Below are 14,422 nucleotides of genomic sequence, written 5' to 3' on the forward strand. Positions count from 1 at the left end.
AACCTCTGCAGTAATTTGCAGAGTTCTTGTTCACTTGCTCAGTCATGTCCCGATCTTTGCAACCCCATGAACTGCAGCACGCCAGGCTTCCCTGTCCTTCACCATCTCCTGGAGCTTGCTCAAAGTCACGTCCATTGAGTCGGTGATGCCATCCAACCATCTCATCCTCTGTCATCCCCTTCTCCTGCCTTCAATCTTTCCCAGCATCAGGGTCTTTTTCCAGTGAGTCAGTTCTTCACATCAGGTGGCCAAAGTATTGGGAGTTTTAGCTTCAGCATCAGTCCTTCCGATGAACATTCAGGACTGATTTCCTTTAGGATTGACTGGTTTGATCTCCTTGCTGTCCAAGGGACTCTCAGGAGTCTTCTCCAACACTGTAGTTGAAAGCATCAGTACTTTGGCACTCAACTTTCTTTATAGTCCAACTCTCACATCTGTACATGACTATTGGAAAGACCATTGCTTTGACTATATGGACTTTTGTCAGCAGAGTAATGTCTCTGCTTTTTAATCCACTGCCTAGGTTTGTCATAGCTTTTCTTCCAAGGAGCAAGTGTCTTTTAATTTCATGGCTGCAGTGATGTGTAGCTTAATAAAAATGGCGATAAAAAGTGCCATGAAAGTTCAGGTTGAATGGTAAGTGGTGTTGTGTCTTACTATCTGTGAATCTTTAATGCTCGTGCTTTTACTGCCAGATATCATGCAACCATCAGTTGTTTATGAATGTCTAGTTCCACTCACTCTACAACCATCCAGTACACCATTTGGGGAGTCATTAGAAGGCTTGAAAAACACAGAGATGAAAAGATATGATCCCTGCCTTAAAGAGGCTGGCAAACTAATAGGCACACAGATGAACCATCTAGCTTGGGAAACAACCCCTCACGTGTGCTATCTGCATAGATGAGTCAGAGAAAGTCTCACCTATTATCACCTCAAACTGCACCTGACAGGTGAGACTTTTCTAGGTGACCTATAGAGGTCAGCAGGGACTTGGTTCCCTGGTGGCTCAGACAGTAAAGAATCTGCCTGCAATGTGGGAGACCGGGGTTCTATCCCTAGGTCAGGAAGATCCCCTGGAGGAGGGCATGGCAACCCACTCCAGTATTCTTGCCTGGAGAATCCCATGGACAGAGGATCCTGGCGGGTCCCAAAGAGTCGGACATGACTGAAGCAACTAGGCACGAGGCCACGCAAAGTTAGAGAATGTAAAACTGAGAAAAAAGCTTAAGATCACCCATCTTTGACTGAGGTCCTCCTTTTACGAAAAGGATAGATGAGGCCAGAGAAGAAGGGCAACAAGCCCAAGGTCACACAGCTGGCTAGTGGAAGATTCTGGACTGAAATCCAGTTACTCTGACCACCAGCTAAAGACAGTCCTTCTGTTAACTTTCAGTTTTAAGGGTGAATGGGAACCATCATTTCTTCCCAAGGGTGATAAACTCTGCATGTCTCTGTGAGTGTGGGTGAGGAAACAAACCTCTGAGAGTTCACATTTGTAACAAATCTTAAAAACAGTGTTTGCAGCATTTTTAACATTGCAAGGTGAATACCTACTAAGAATGCTTATCGAATGAATAGATGGATGTGTATGAACAAGGAGAAGGGGAGTGGCCATATATACAATATTACCTATGACTCAACGAAAACAGACAAGCCAGGGACACATTAATGTTTGTCCCCTGAGTACAAAGCCTGGGTGAGGGAGAGCGTATCTGTGGGTAAGTGACGTCTGTAAGCACCAGGTGTGTGGGGAGTCCAGTCTGTGATCCCAGGATTAGCCTTACCCTCCTGGGGCTCTATTTCATTATCTTCCTGAACATTAAATGACTAGATTAGATCTCTAAGGATTATCTCAGATCTATCTCAGATCAAAGACCTCAAGGAGGGAATGGATTTCATTTCACTGACATGTCTCGTGGTCTTGTGACACTGTACCCTTTTGTGTGTGTATGGGGGGGGGCAGGGGGAGGGTCGCTTGCTGAAAATTGTATTGGGTAGAAAAGGAGCATTCCTACCTCTTAACATCTAATGCATCTGGCTCCACTCCCAAATCCCAAGCCCCATTTCTCTCCTCTGTTCATGAGAAATGAGAACTTGGAAAAGAGCTAAAGAGTTTGATTTTGAACTGCCTGTAGCAGATGAAACAGCTGTGGGCTGTTTCAATTTTTAGCACCTTGCTGGCCTTTTATTTCATTTCATATCCCAATCCATATCTAGGGAAATCAAAGTCCTGTGACTATTTATTCTCTCAACTGTCATGAAAAGTGTCCCCCTCCCCCAGACGGAGCTGATTTCTTTGGTTACATTTCACACTGTCATTCTGAGGCCACCTGCCACTACTCAGGACTCGATCTGCACCAAAGCTTCCGTGCTGCTTCGTCAGGTAGAGAATGCGGCACAGGGGAGGGGGGTGGAAAAAGAATACCAGTGGAGAACAGTTCATCTCTTTTGGAAACTAGTTTCTGGCATTTGACAAGTCAGTTAAAGGAGAGTAAGTCTCTAAAGGTTTTCTGCCATCTGCCTGAGAGTAGGCTTAGCTGCTCTAGCTGGGTCTGTGATCCCTAGCACAAGGAACTACAACACCATGACTGGAGGGCATCCTTGGTGCTGAGCCAAATTATAATTTCTTTCCCTAGAAATGAGAATTAACCTGAGCTTAATTCCTATCTGTAGAAAATAAAAATCAGATTAATTAAAAGGTTATACACCCTGACTCCCCATGGCTTTCACTGACATTCTTGTAGGGAATGGGCTCATTTAAGTTCATCTTGATCTCATCAACTAATGGATTGTTGTTGTTGTGGTCGCTCAGTTGTGTCCTACTGCTTGCGACCCCATGGACTGTAGCCCGCCAGGCTCCTCTGTCTGTGGGATTCTCCAGGCAAAAATACTGGAGTGGGTTGCCATTTCCTTCTCTGGCGGGTCTTCCCAATCCAGGGATCAAAACCATCTCCTGCGTTGATAGGTGGATTCTTTACCACTGAGCCACCAGGGATGCTCCCAACTAATGAACGTGAGAGTTAAATTCAGGTTCCAGCCCTTCTGCTCAGCTTGGTTCTGTGGTGCATTGCAGGGCACAGAATCGCACCCGGTGCTAGGGACCAGCCTCCTGATAGGTACAAGGTTACAGCAGGAATGTAAATTCTGTGAAAAAAAAGGTGCTAGCAATCGAAACATTCAGTCTGAGGCTGGTCAGGATGAGGTGGACTGAAATACGGTCCCCACCTTTGGGAACTTTGCAAAGCACTCACTGATCAGTTTTTGTGTGTATCACCTATGAGGTAAGGAAAGGTACAAAATGCACTTTATTGACAGCAGAAACATTAGAGATTCTGGATTGATAAAATGTTAGGAAGTCACCAGTCAGGCAGACAAGGGGGTTTCTTCTTTGGACAAATTCCAGCAGAAAAGGAGATGGAAAGGATTAATTCATGTGCCGATTCATTGAGTGATTGTAAAGAATAATACTGCATAGGAATCTGGAATGTCAGGTCCATGAATCAGGGTAAATTGGAAGTGGTCAAACAGGAGATGGCAAGAGTGAACATTGACATCTTAGGAATCAGTGAACTAAAATGAACGGAAATGGGCAAATTTAATTCAGATGACCATTATATCTACTACCATGAGAAAGAATCCCTGAGAAGAAATGTAGTAGCCCTCAGAGTCAACAGAAGAGTCTGAAACGCAGTACTTGAGTGCAGTCTCAGAAAGGACAGAATGGTGTCGGCTGATTACCACTCAAGATCACTCTAACCCAAGTCTATGCCCCAAGCAATAATGCTGAAGAAAGCTTAAATTGACAAGTTCTATGAAGACCTACATGACCTTCTAGAGCTAACACCAAAGAAGGTGTCCTTTTCATCATGGGGGAATTGGAATGCAAAAGTAGGAAATCAACAGTTACCTGGAGTAACAGGAAAGTTTGGCCTTGGAGTACAAAATGAAGCAGGGAAAAGGCTAACAGAGTTTTGCCAAGAGAACACACTGGTCATAGCAAACACCCTTTTCCAAAAACACAAGAGGTGACTCTATACATGGACATCACCAGATGGTCAACACCGAAATCAGATTAATTATATTCTCTGCAGCCAAAGATGGAGAAGCTCTAGTCAGCTAGCAAAAACAAGACAAAGAGCTGACTGTGGCTCAGATCATGAACTCTTTATTGAAAAACTCAGGCTTAAATTGAAGAAATACATAAAACCAGTTGGCCATTCAGGTATGACCTAAATCAAATCCCTTGTGATTATACAGTGGAAGTGACAAATAGATGCTCTTCCATATGATTTGCTCTGTTTCCAGTGATTACTAATGCATTCTTCATCTTATATACTGAGTTCTTCACCTGCCAAATTTATATTTGGTTCTTTTTTAGAGTTTCACTATCCTTGTTAAAGTATTCTGTTCATTAATTTTATTGCTGAGCTGATTGAACTGGGTTTCTGAGTCTTCTTGTACCTCATTGAGTTTCTTCATGACAGCTATTTTGAATTCTTCATCAATTAGATTGGTGGTTCATTATTAAAGAATCTGCCTTCCAATGCAGGAGACAGGTTTAATCCCTGGATTGTGAAGATCCCCTGGAGAAGGAAATAGTAACACGCTCCAGTATTCTTACTTGGGAAATCCCATGCAGAAAGGAGCCTGTTGGGCTACAGTCCATAGCATCACAAAAGAGTTGGCCATGACTAAGCAACTAAAAACAACAACAATCAGTTAGATTGCAGTATTTCATGATTTTAAGTTTGGTTTCTGGAGCACTATCATTTTCTTTCTGTGGAACAGTGTTACTGTGGGTATTTGTAGTGCTTGATAAGTTGTTCATCCACTGATGCATTTCAAGTAACAAATACCCTTCTACTTGATTCTAATGATTCAATTCATTAGAAAGTAAAGGCTTTTATTCTGTTTTCCCATTGCTGCTGTTCTTGTTCAGTCACTCAGTCCTGACGACTCTTTGAAACCCCATGGACTTGGGAAGATCCCCTGGAAGAAGAAATGGCAAAACACTCCAGTATTCCTGCCTGGAGAATCCCATGGACAGAGAAGCATGGCAGGCCACAGACCATAGGGTCGCAAAGAGTTGGATATGACTGAAGCGACTTAGCACACACACACACATATGCAACAAGAGCCCCCTCAATTTTTAGGGCAAGATTTCCTCTAGTATCAGTTCAGTTGCTCAGTCATATCTGACTCTTTGCAACCCCATGGACAACAACACTCCAGACTTCCCTGTCCTTCACCATCTCTCAGAGCTTGCTCAAACTCATGTCCATCAAGTTGGTGATGCCATCCAACCATCTCATCCTCTGTCGTCCCCTTCTCCTCCTGCCTTCAATCTTTCCCAGCATCAGGGTCTTTTCCAATGAGTCAGTTCTTCACATCAGGTGGCCAAAGTATTGGAGTTTCAGCATCAGTCCATCCAGTGAATATTCAGGACTGATTTCATTTAGGATTGACTGGTTTGATCTCTTTGCAGTGTAAGCGACTCTGAAGAGTCTTCTCCAATACCACAGTTCAAAAGCATCAATTCTTCGGTGCTCACCTTTCTTTATAGTCCAACTCTCACATCCATACATCACTACTGGAAAAAACCATAGCTTTGACTATATGGACCTTTGTTGGCCAAGTAATGTCTCTGCTTTTTAACATGCTGTCTAGGTTGGTCATAGCTTTTCTTCCAAGGAGCAAACGTCTTTTAATTTCATGGCTGCAGTCACCATCTGCATTGATTTTGGAGCCCAAGAAAATAAAGTCTGTTTTCCAGTAGGTGGCACTATATATAGCACAAGGTTTTGGTTTCTCTTGCTTGAGCTGCCTCTGGCTAGAATTGAGTGTTGCCAATTTACACCCTTCACTTCCTCTGTCAGAGGTGTCACCCTGAGGCCTTGTTACGGCTTCTTGTGCCTCTAGGGTCAGTGGTGCCTTGGTATTGCCAGTATTACTGGAGTTTCTGCCTGGGGCAGCCCACAGGATGGTGGACTCTTCTGCCGTGTGTAGGATCTTCTGAGTGTTGGGTTCTGCTGCTGCAGGGAGAGAGGGAGGCTGGAGGCCTGGAGAGATGAGAGCCAGCTGCATGGGAGCCTCTGCTGTGTTCCGTGTTTTAAGCTTCATGGGCTCTGCTGCTGTGGGGTTGGAGGAAAGGCTCTGGTATCATGTGCACCTCAGTGGCTGGATGGTCAGTGTCTCAGGCCCCACTGCCAATGCTGCCCAGTTACCTGTGGCCACAGGTGCACATGCACCTGCGCCTGGAGGCTAGAGTTGTATGCACCACCTCCCCTGCTATTGCTGCACTCTCTGGAGAGCCTGGGTTGTAGGTACCACCTCCACTATTCCCCTGGTCCCACCTCCTCTCGTCTGTTCCAGTCCACCCACCTTTAGGTGTACAGGTACGTGGAATTCTTTGGCATCCTCGTATGTTTGGTAGAAGCACCTCTGTCGAGTTGTGGACGTTCTACTGGTTGCATAATGAAGGGAAGAAACTGTGTCATTCTGCCTGCTGCTGTTGTCACAAGACTCTGTCTCTTAAAGGCAGAATGGCAAGATCACCTACCATAAGAAAATGTGGGTTGGGAGATATCGTTGGAAAATATTATCTGTCAGATATATGTATATATTGGTGTGTGTATATGTATATACACAAAGAGAAATAGTTTTTTCCCCCAAAGAACAACAATATTAGTAAATTAGTTTCAACTTTTTTTCTGTTCTTTTTCAAGGTTTTCCCCCCTGAGTGTCTCTTCCTTTTCCTCTCCTCAGTATTTCGTAATAGCACACATGACTACTTTACACAAAAACATACTCTTAGATCAGGTAACTGCTGCATGCAAAATGGCAGGTCTATGCAGTTCCTCACCTTAGTAGGTGGACTTTTATAAAGAAGAGAATGGTTTGGCTTCTCAGGTTTTATTGCTAATCAAAAAATAGAGAATGAGGTATCGTCCCTAAAATTTACATGCTACATGGATCTTGGTTTACTGGGTTTTTGCTAGAATTCTTAAGCAGAGTTGTCAGTACTCTAGTGCCCTTTTTCCTGAACGTCAACTAATAACTTTTATTGTTTATTTTTTATTGCTGTCTTCATGCTGCCTTTTGCTATTGAAGGAACATTCGTACTGCATGCTTGAGTTTATATTAGTAGGTAACCAAATGCAATTTTGAATATAACCCAAAGACTTTGGAATTACTGGGGTGGGTGTTCTCTTAATGTAGCCCAGGGCCAGAGAAAGAAGGTGCCTCATACTCTAGTTAACTCCAGTTTGCTATAATGTAGTTGGATTACTAGATGGTTTCAGACAAAGAGTGCCACTCCTAATTCTGTCTACCTCCAAGGTAACCCTGCTTTCCACAGGTAATTACATATAATCTAGACTCACATGTATCCCTCAGCATTCTTGCAGCATACAGTGCTTCCCAAACCCTGTGTCCCATTTCTATACCTTTTGGTAATATCTGTGCACTACTTTACCATCGACATTGGTTTTCTATTGTTGGGGTAACAAATTACCACAAACTTAGTGGCTTTTTTTTTTTAAATTTCACAGTTCTGGAGGTCTGAGTCTGATGTGGGTCTCACTGGGCTAAAATCAGGGTGTTGTCAGGGCTGTATTCCTTTCTGCAGGCCCTAAGAGAGACTGTCTCTCCTTGCCTTCTCTGGCTTCTGGAGGCCACTCACTTTCATAGGCTTTTGGCCACTTCCTCTACCTGCAAAGCCAACCATGGAAGTTAAGCCCCTCTCACATCTTGTTGCATCACTCTGACCTTTTCTTCTGCCACTGCTTTCCACTTTTAAAGACCTGAGTGATTAAACTAGTGCTGGGGTCCAGCCTCGGCAGGATCCAGGGGTACCCTCAGGATGAACGGAGTCAGCGAGGGAGGGAGGGAGGGAGGGAGAGAGGGAGAGGGAGAGAGGGAGGGAGGGAAGGAGGGAGAGAGGGAGAGGGAGAGAGGGAGAGACCAGGCTGGGGGTGTGCAGCAGAGTCTGGCAATGCTTTATTTTTTACTGTAGCTTTTATACCCTAAGTTAATACATTTCTGAGGGGAAGATAGTTTAACATTACATCAGCTTGTCCTTTAGGAAGAACAGGATGTTTTCTGCATTCTATTTCTATAATAAATCTTTGCACATTATCTTCTGGCCTTGGGGCCTATTAACATTTTATGCAAGTCAGGTGAATGTAAACCTATTTTATGTTTTTGCGGTGATCTTAACAGAAAAGTTATAGTCTTATAGGGCAATAGTACAGCATGTCACAACATAGTAGAAATATAACCTTGTTAACATAAAAGTCAATTCTTCTGCAGAAGTTGTCAGTTGAATTTATCTAAGAGGTTTACCCCACACAGACTCTGCGGCTTCAGTGAGGCAGCCTCTGCCTAGCACTCCTGGCTGACAATTAACAACCATCTCATTGTTACCACACTAGGGCTAAGCTCTTATTTTTCTAGATCTTTAACTATATTAACAATGGTTTCCATAACACAACCTTAGCACATTAAGAGCAAAAACACAGCAAGCAAATGTTAACCCAGTAGCCACTTTTAGAATAATTTTTCTTGCATTTTTTAATAGGGCTTCCTCACTCCCCGAAGGGCTCTATGTCTATTAGGGCCTTTATATGATCAGGATCTTTATGCTGTTTTATGATTAGGATATTACGAGCAGTCATGCATATTAGTACCAAGGGCATAGACGCATTTACCAAACAAACTAAAATACCAGCAAAGGAGTTTAAATTAAAACACTCCTTTCACCCTGGATAATCTCATAAAATACCACCACCTGGGAAACTTATTGATTAAAGTTCTAAATTGATTCTTATTTGGAAAGAGATCAGGGAAGGCCTTCTGCCTGTGTCACAGAAATTAGGGAGTAGTCTATTGCAGCAAGCATCAGAAAGACAGATATCATCATTAAGGTGAGCGCCAGGGGGCAGCTTTTCGGAATCCCTGAAAACCTGATCCCCCTTGCCTGTCGGGTTTTGTCCTCATGACCTTATCATGGGTGGGATCCTGTGAGCTGGCTCCCGGCACACTGGGGCCACTAGATCACCAAGGATAATTTTCCTATTTGAAGAACAGCTGTTTACTATCTAAATTCCATCTCTTGATTCCTTTTTGCTGCATAAGAAAACATATTCACAGTTTCCAGTGACTAGAATGTGGACATCTCTGGGCAGGGGGGTAGGGGGTGAGAAGAGGAATTATTTTTCCACAAGAATATTTTTATTATTTTGGAGAAGTCTAAGCATACCACCAATTCTGAGCACACCACCAATAGGATAGGGAAAAGGTAGAAATATCTCACAAATAATGATCATCATCATTGTAATCTTGCATTAAGAAGTAAGGCCTCTTAGCTCGTGGGCTCGGATCTAGGTTGCATTATCACGGTGAAACGCACGAAGAAGACTGGAATTATGGGCAAATACAGGGCCCGTTAAGGTGCCTCCCTCAGGAAAATGGTGAAGAAAATTGAAATCAGCCAGCACGCCAAGTATACGTGCTCCTTCTGTGGCAAAACCAAGATGAAGAGATGAGCTGTGGGCATTTGGCACTGTGGTTCCTGCATGAAAACTGTAGCTGGTGGTGCCTGGACCTACCACACCACTTCTGCTGTCACAGTAAAGTCTGCCATCAGAAGACTGAAGGGATTGAAGGACCAGCTGAAGCACCACCAGTTGATAATGTTGCTAGCCTATAATAAATGGGTTAATTTCTGTAACAAAAACAACAAAAAGGCCTCTTAAATATGTTTGAACAGTAAATGACACACAATTGATATGTATCAATTCACTGAAATACTTACTGATGTTAAGTATTTAATATCATACATGTAGAACCATCTATAGTTCAGTTCAGTCGCTCAGTCATGTCTGACTCTTTGTGACCTCATGAACCGCAGCATGCCAGGCCTCCCTGTCTATCACCAATTCCTGGAGTCCACCAAAACCTATGTCATTGCGTTGGTGATGCCATCCAACCAACTCATCCTCTATCATCCCCTTTTCCTCCTGCCCTCAATCTTTCCTAGCATCAGGGTCTTTTCAAATGAGTCAGCTCTCCACATCAGGTGGCCAAAGTGTTGAAGCTTCAGCTTCAGCATCAGTCTTTCCAATGAACACCCAGGACTGATCTCCTTTAGGGTGGACTGGCTGGATCTCCTTGCAGTCCAAGGGACTCTCAAGAGTCTGCTCCAGCACCACAGTTCAAAAGCATCAATTCTTTGATGCTCAGCTTTCTTTATAGTCCAACTCTCACATCCATACATGACCACTGGAAACACCATAGCCTTGACTAGACAGACCTTTGTTATCAAAGTAATGTCGCTGCTTTTTAAAATGCTATCTAGGTTGGTCATAACTTTCCTTCCAAGGAGTAAGTGTCTTTTAATTTCATGGCTTCAATCACCATCTGCAGCGATTCTGGAGCCCAGAAAAATAAAGTCAGACACTGTTTCCCCATCTATTTGCAATGAAGTGATGGGACCAGATGCCATGATCTTAGTTTTCTGAATGTTGAGCTTTAAGCCAACTTTTTCACTTTCCTCTTTCACTTTCATCAAGAGGCTCTTTAGTTCTTCCTCACTTTCTGCCATAAGGGTGGTGTCATCTGCATATCAGAGGTTATTGATATTTCTCCTGGCAATCTTGATTCCACCTTGTCCTTCCTCCAGCCCAGCGTTTCTCATGAGGTACTCTGCATATAAGTTAAATAAACAGGGTGACAATATACAGCCTTGACGTACTCCTTTTCTCATTTGGAACCAGTCTGTTGGTCCATGTCCAGTTCTAACTGTTTCTTCCTGACCTGCATACAGGTTTCTCAAGAGGCAGGTATGGTGGTATTGTATTCCCATCTTTTAGAACTTTCCAGAGTTTATTGTGATCCACACAGTCAAAGGCTTTGGCATAGTCAATAAAGCAAAACTAGATGTTTTTCTGAAACTCTCTTGCTTTTTCAATGATCCAGTAGATATTGGCAATTTGATCTCTGGTTCCTCTGCCTTTTCTAAAACCAGCTTGAACATCTGGAAGTTCATGGTTCACGTATTGCTGAAGCCTGGCTTGGAGAATTTTGAGCATTACTTTACTAGCATGTGAGATAAGTGCAATTGTGCAGTACTTTGAGCATTCTTTGGCATTGCCTTTCTTTGGGACTGGAATGAAAACTGACCTTTTCCAGTCCTGTGGCCACTGCTGAGTTTTCCAAATTTGCTGACGTCTACAAGTTACCACTTAACATTTAAATTTTTTTCAACCGAATAGCATCCAAAGAAACATGAATCAGTGAGATCTCTCCTTTTTTTTTTTTGCTGTGCCAGGTCTTTAGTTGTGGCATGCAAACTCTTCGTTGTGGCATGTGGGATCTAGTTACCTGACCAGGAATCAAACCCCAGCTCCCTGCATTGGGAGTGTGGAGTCTTAGCCACTGGATCAACAGGGAAGTCCCTCAATGAGATCTTAAATAGTATTCTGTAGCCAGCTATAAAGATTAAAACATTATGATCACCCACAAAGTTAGTGGGCAGTATGGAAACGCAAAAAGATATAACACTGAAAGATGAACTCCCCACGTCAATAGGTGCCCAACAAGCTACTGGGGAAGAGTGGAGATATAGATCCAGAAAGAATGAAGAGGCTGAGCCAAAGCAAATACAAAGCCGAGTTGTAGATGTCACTGGTGATGGAAGTAAATTCCAATGCTATAAAGAACAATACTGCACAGGAACCTGGAATATTAGGTCCATGAATCAAGGTAAATTAGAAGTGGTCAAATAGGAGATGACAAGAGTAAACATTGACATCTTAGGAATCAGTGAACTAAAATGGACTGGAATGGGTGAATTTAACTCAGATGACCATTATATCTACTACTGTGGGCAAGAATCCCTTAGAAGAAATGGAGTAGCCCTCATAGTCAGCAAAAGAGCCTGAAATGCAGTACTTGGAAGCAATCTCAAAAATGACAGAATGATATCTATTCATTTCCAAGGTAAACCATTCAATATCACAGTAATCCAAGTCTATGCCCCAATCAGTAAAGTCAAAGAAGCTGAAGTTGAGTCTTTTCATCATAGGGGCTGCTAAGTCACTTCAGTCGTGTCTGACTCTGTGCGACCCCATAGATGGCAGCCCACCAGGCTCCCCCATCCCTGGGATTCTCCAGGCAAGAACACTGGAGTGGGTTGCCATTTCCTTCTCCAATGCATGAAAGTGAAAAGTGAAAGTGAAGTCGTTCAGTCGTGTCCGACTCCCAGCGACCCCATGGACTGCAGCCTACCAGGCTCCTCCATCCATGGGATTTTTCAGGCAAGAGTACTGGAGTGGGGTGCCATTGCCTTCTCCTCATCATAGGGGACTGGAATGCAAAAGTAGGAAGTCAAGAAACACATGGAGTAACAGGCAAGTTTGGCCTTGGAGTACAGAATGAAGCAGGGCAAACGCTAGTAGAGTTTTGCCAAGAGAACACACTGGTCATAGCAAACACCCTCTTCCAACAACACAAGAGATGACTCTACACCTGGACATCACCAGATGGTCAACCAAAATCAGACGGATTATATTCTTTGCAGCCAAAGGTGGAGAAGCTCTATACAGTCAGCAAAAAAGACTGGGAGCTAACTGTGGCTCATATCATGAACTCCTTATTGCCAAATTCAGGCTTAAATTGAAGAGAGTAGGGAAAACCACTGGACCATTAAGGTATGGTCTAAATCAAATCCCTATGATTATATAGTGGAATTGACAAATAGATTCAAGGGATTAGATCTGGCAGACAGAGTGCCTGAAGAACTATGGATGGAGGTTTGTAACACTGTACAGGAGGCAGTGATCAAAACCATCCTCCAGAAAAAGAAATGCAAAATGGTTGTCTGAGGAGGCCTTACAAATAGCTGAGAAAAGAAGAGACGTGAAAGGCAAAGGCAAAGGAGAACAGGAAAGATATACCCATCTGAATGCAGAGTTCCAAAGAATATCAAGGAGAGATAAGAAAGCCTTCCTCAGTGATCAATGCAAAGAAATAGAAGAAAACAATACAATGGGAAAAACTAGAGATCTCTTCAAGAAACTAGAGATACCAAGGGAACATTTCATGCAAAGATAGGCACAATAAAGGACAGAAATGGTATGGACCTAACTACAGAAGCAGAAGATATTATGAAGAGGTGGCAAGAGTACACAGAAGAACTATACAAAAAAAGATCTTAATAACCCAGATAACCATGATGGTGTGATCACTCACCTAGAATCAGACATCCTGGAATGCAAAGTCAAGTGGGCCTTAGGAAGGATCACTACAAACAAAGCTAGTGGAGGTGATAGAATTTCAGCTGAGTTATTTCAAATCCTAAAAGATGATGCTGTGAAAGTGCTGCACTCAACATGCCAGCAAATTTGGAAAGCTCAGCAGTGGCCACAGGACTGGAAAAGATCAGTTTTCATTCCAATTCCAAAGAAAGGCAATGCCAAAGAATGTTCAAACTATCACACAATTGCAGTCATCTCACATGCTACCAAACTAATGCTCAAAATTCTCCAAGCTAGGCTTCAAAAGAACACGAACCGAGAATGTCCAGATGTTCAAGCTGGATTTAGAAAAGGCAGAGGAACCAGATCTCTGCCAACATCAGTTGGATCATAAAAAAAGCAAGAGAATTCCAGAAAAACATCTACTTCTGCTTCGTTGACTATGCTAAAGCCTTTTGACTGTGTAGATCACAACAAACTGTGGAAAATTCTGAAAGAGATGGGAATATCATACCACCATGCCTGCCTCCTGAGAAATGCAGGTCAAGAGGCAACAGGTAGAACTGGACATGGAACAACAGACTCTTTCCAAATTGAGAAAGAAGTACATCAAGGCTGTATATTATCACCCTGCTTATTTAACTTATATGCAGAGTACATCATGTGAAATACTGGGCTGGATGAAGCACAAGCTGGAATCAAGATTGCTAGGAGAAATATCAACAGCCTCAGATATGCAGATGACACCACCCTTAGAGCAGAAAGTGAAGAGGAACTCAGGAGCCTCTAGATGAAAGTGAAAGAGGAGAGTGAAAAGCTGGCTTAAAACTCAACATTCAGAAAACTAAGATCATGGCATCTGGTCCCATCACTTCATGGCAAATAGATGGGGAAAGAATGGAAACAGTGACAAACTGTGTTTTCTTGGGCTCCAAAATCACTGCAGATTGTGACTGCAGCTGTGAAATTAAAAGATGCTTGCCCCTTGGAAGAAATGCTATGACTGACCTAGACAGCCTATTGAAAAGCAGAGACATTACTTTGCCAGCAAAGGTTGGTATAGTCAAAGCTGTAGTTTTTCCAGTAGTCATGTATGAATATGAGAGTTGGACCATAAAGAAAGCTGAGCACCGAAGCACTAAAGCTTTTGAACTGTGGTGTTG

At 43.0% G+C, this 14,422-nt stretch overlaps 1 pseudogene; it reads left to right on the forward strand.

Annotated features, from left to right (window-relative positions):
• Positions 1-2,260: 2,260 nt before the first annotated feature.
• On the forward strand, positions 2,261-9,758 carry LOC122705100 (annotated as a pseudogene).
• The last annotated feature ends 4,664 nt before the right edge of the window (positions 9,759-14,422 follow it).

This window comes from Cervus elaphus, chromosome 12, assembly GCF_910594005.1.
Source record: "Cervus elaphus chromosome 12, mCerEla1.1, whole genome shotgun sequence".
Lineage (NCBI taxonomy): Eukaryota > Metazoa > Chordata > Mammalia > Artiodactyla > Cervidae > Cervus > Cervus elaphus.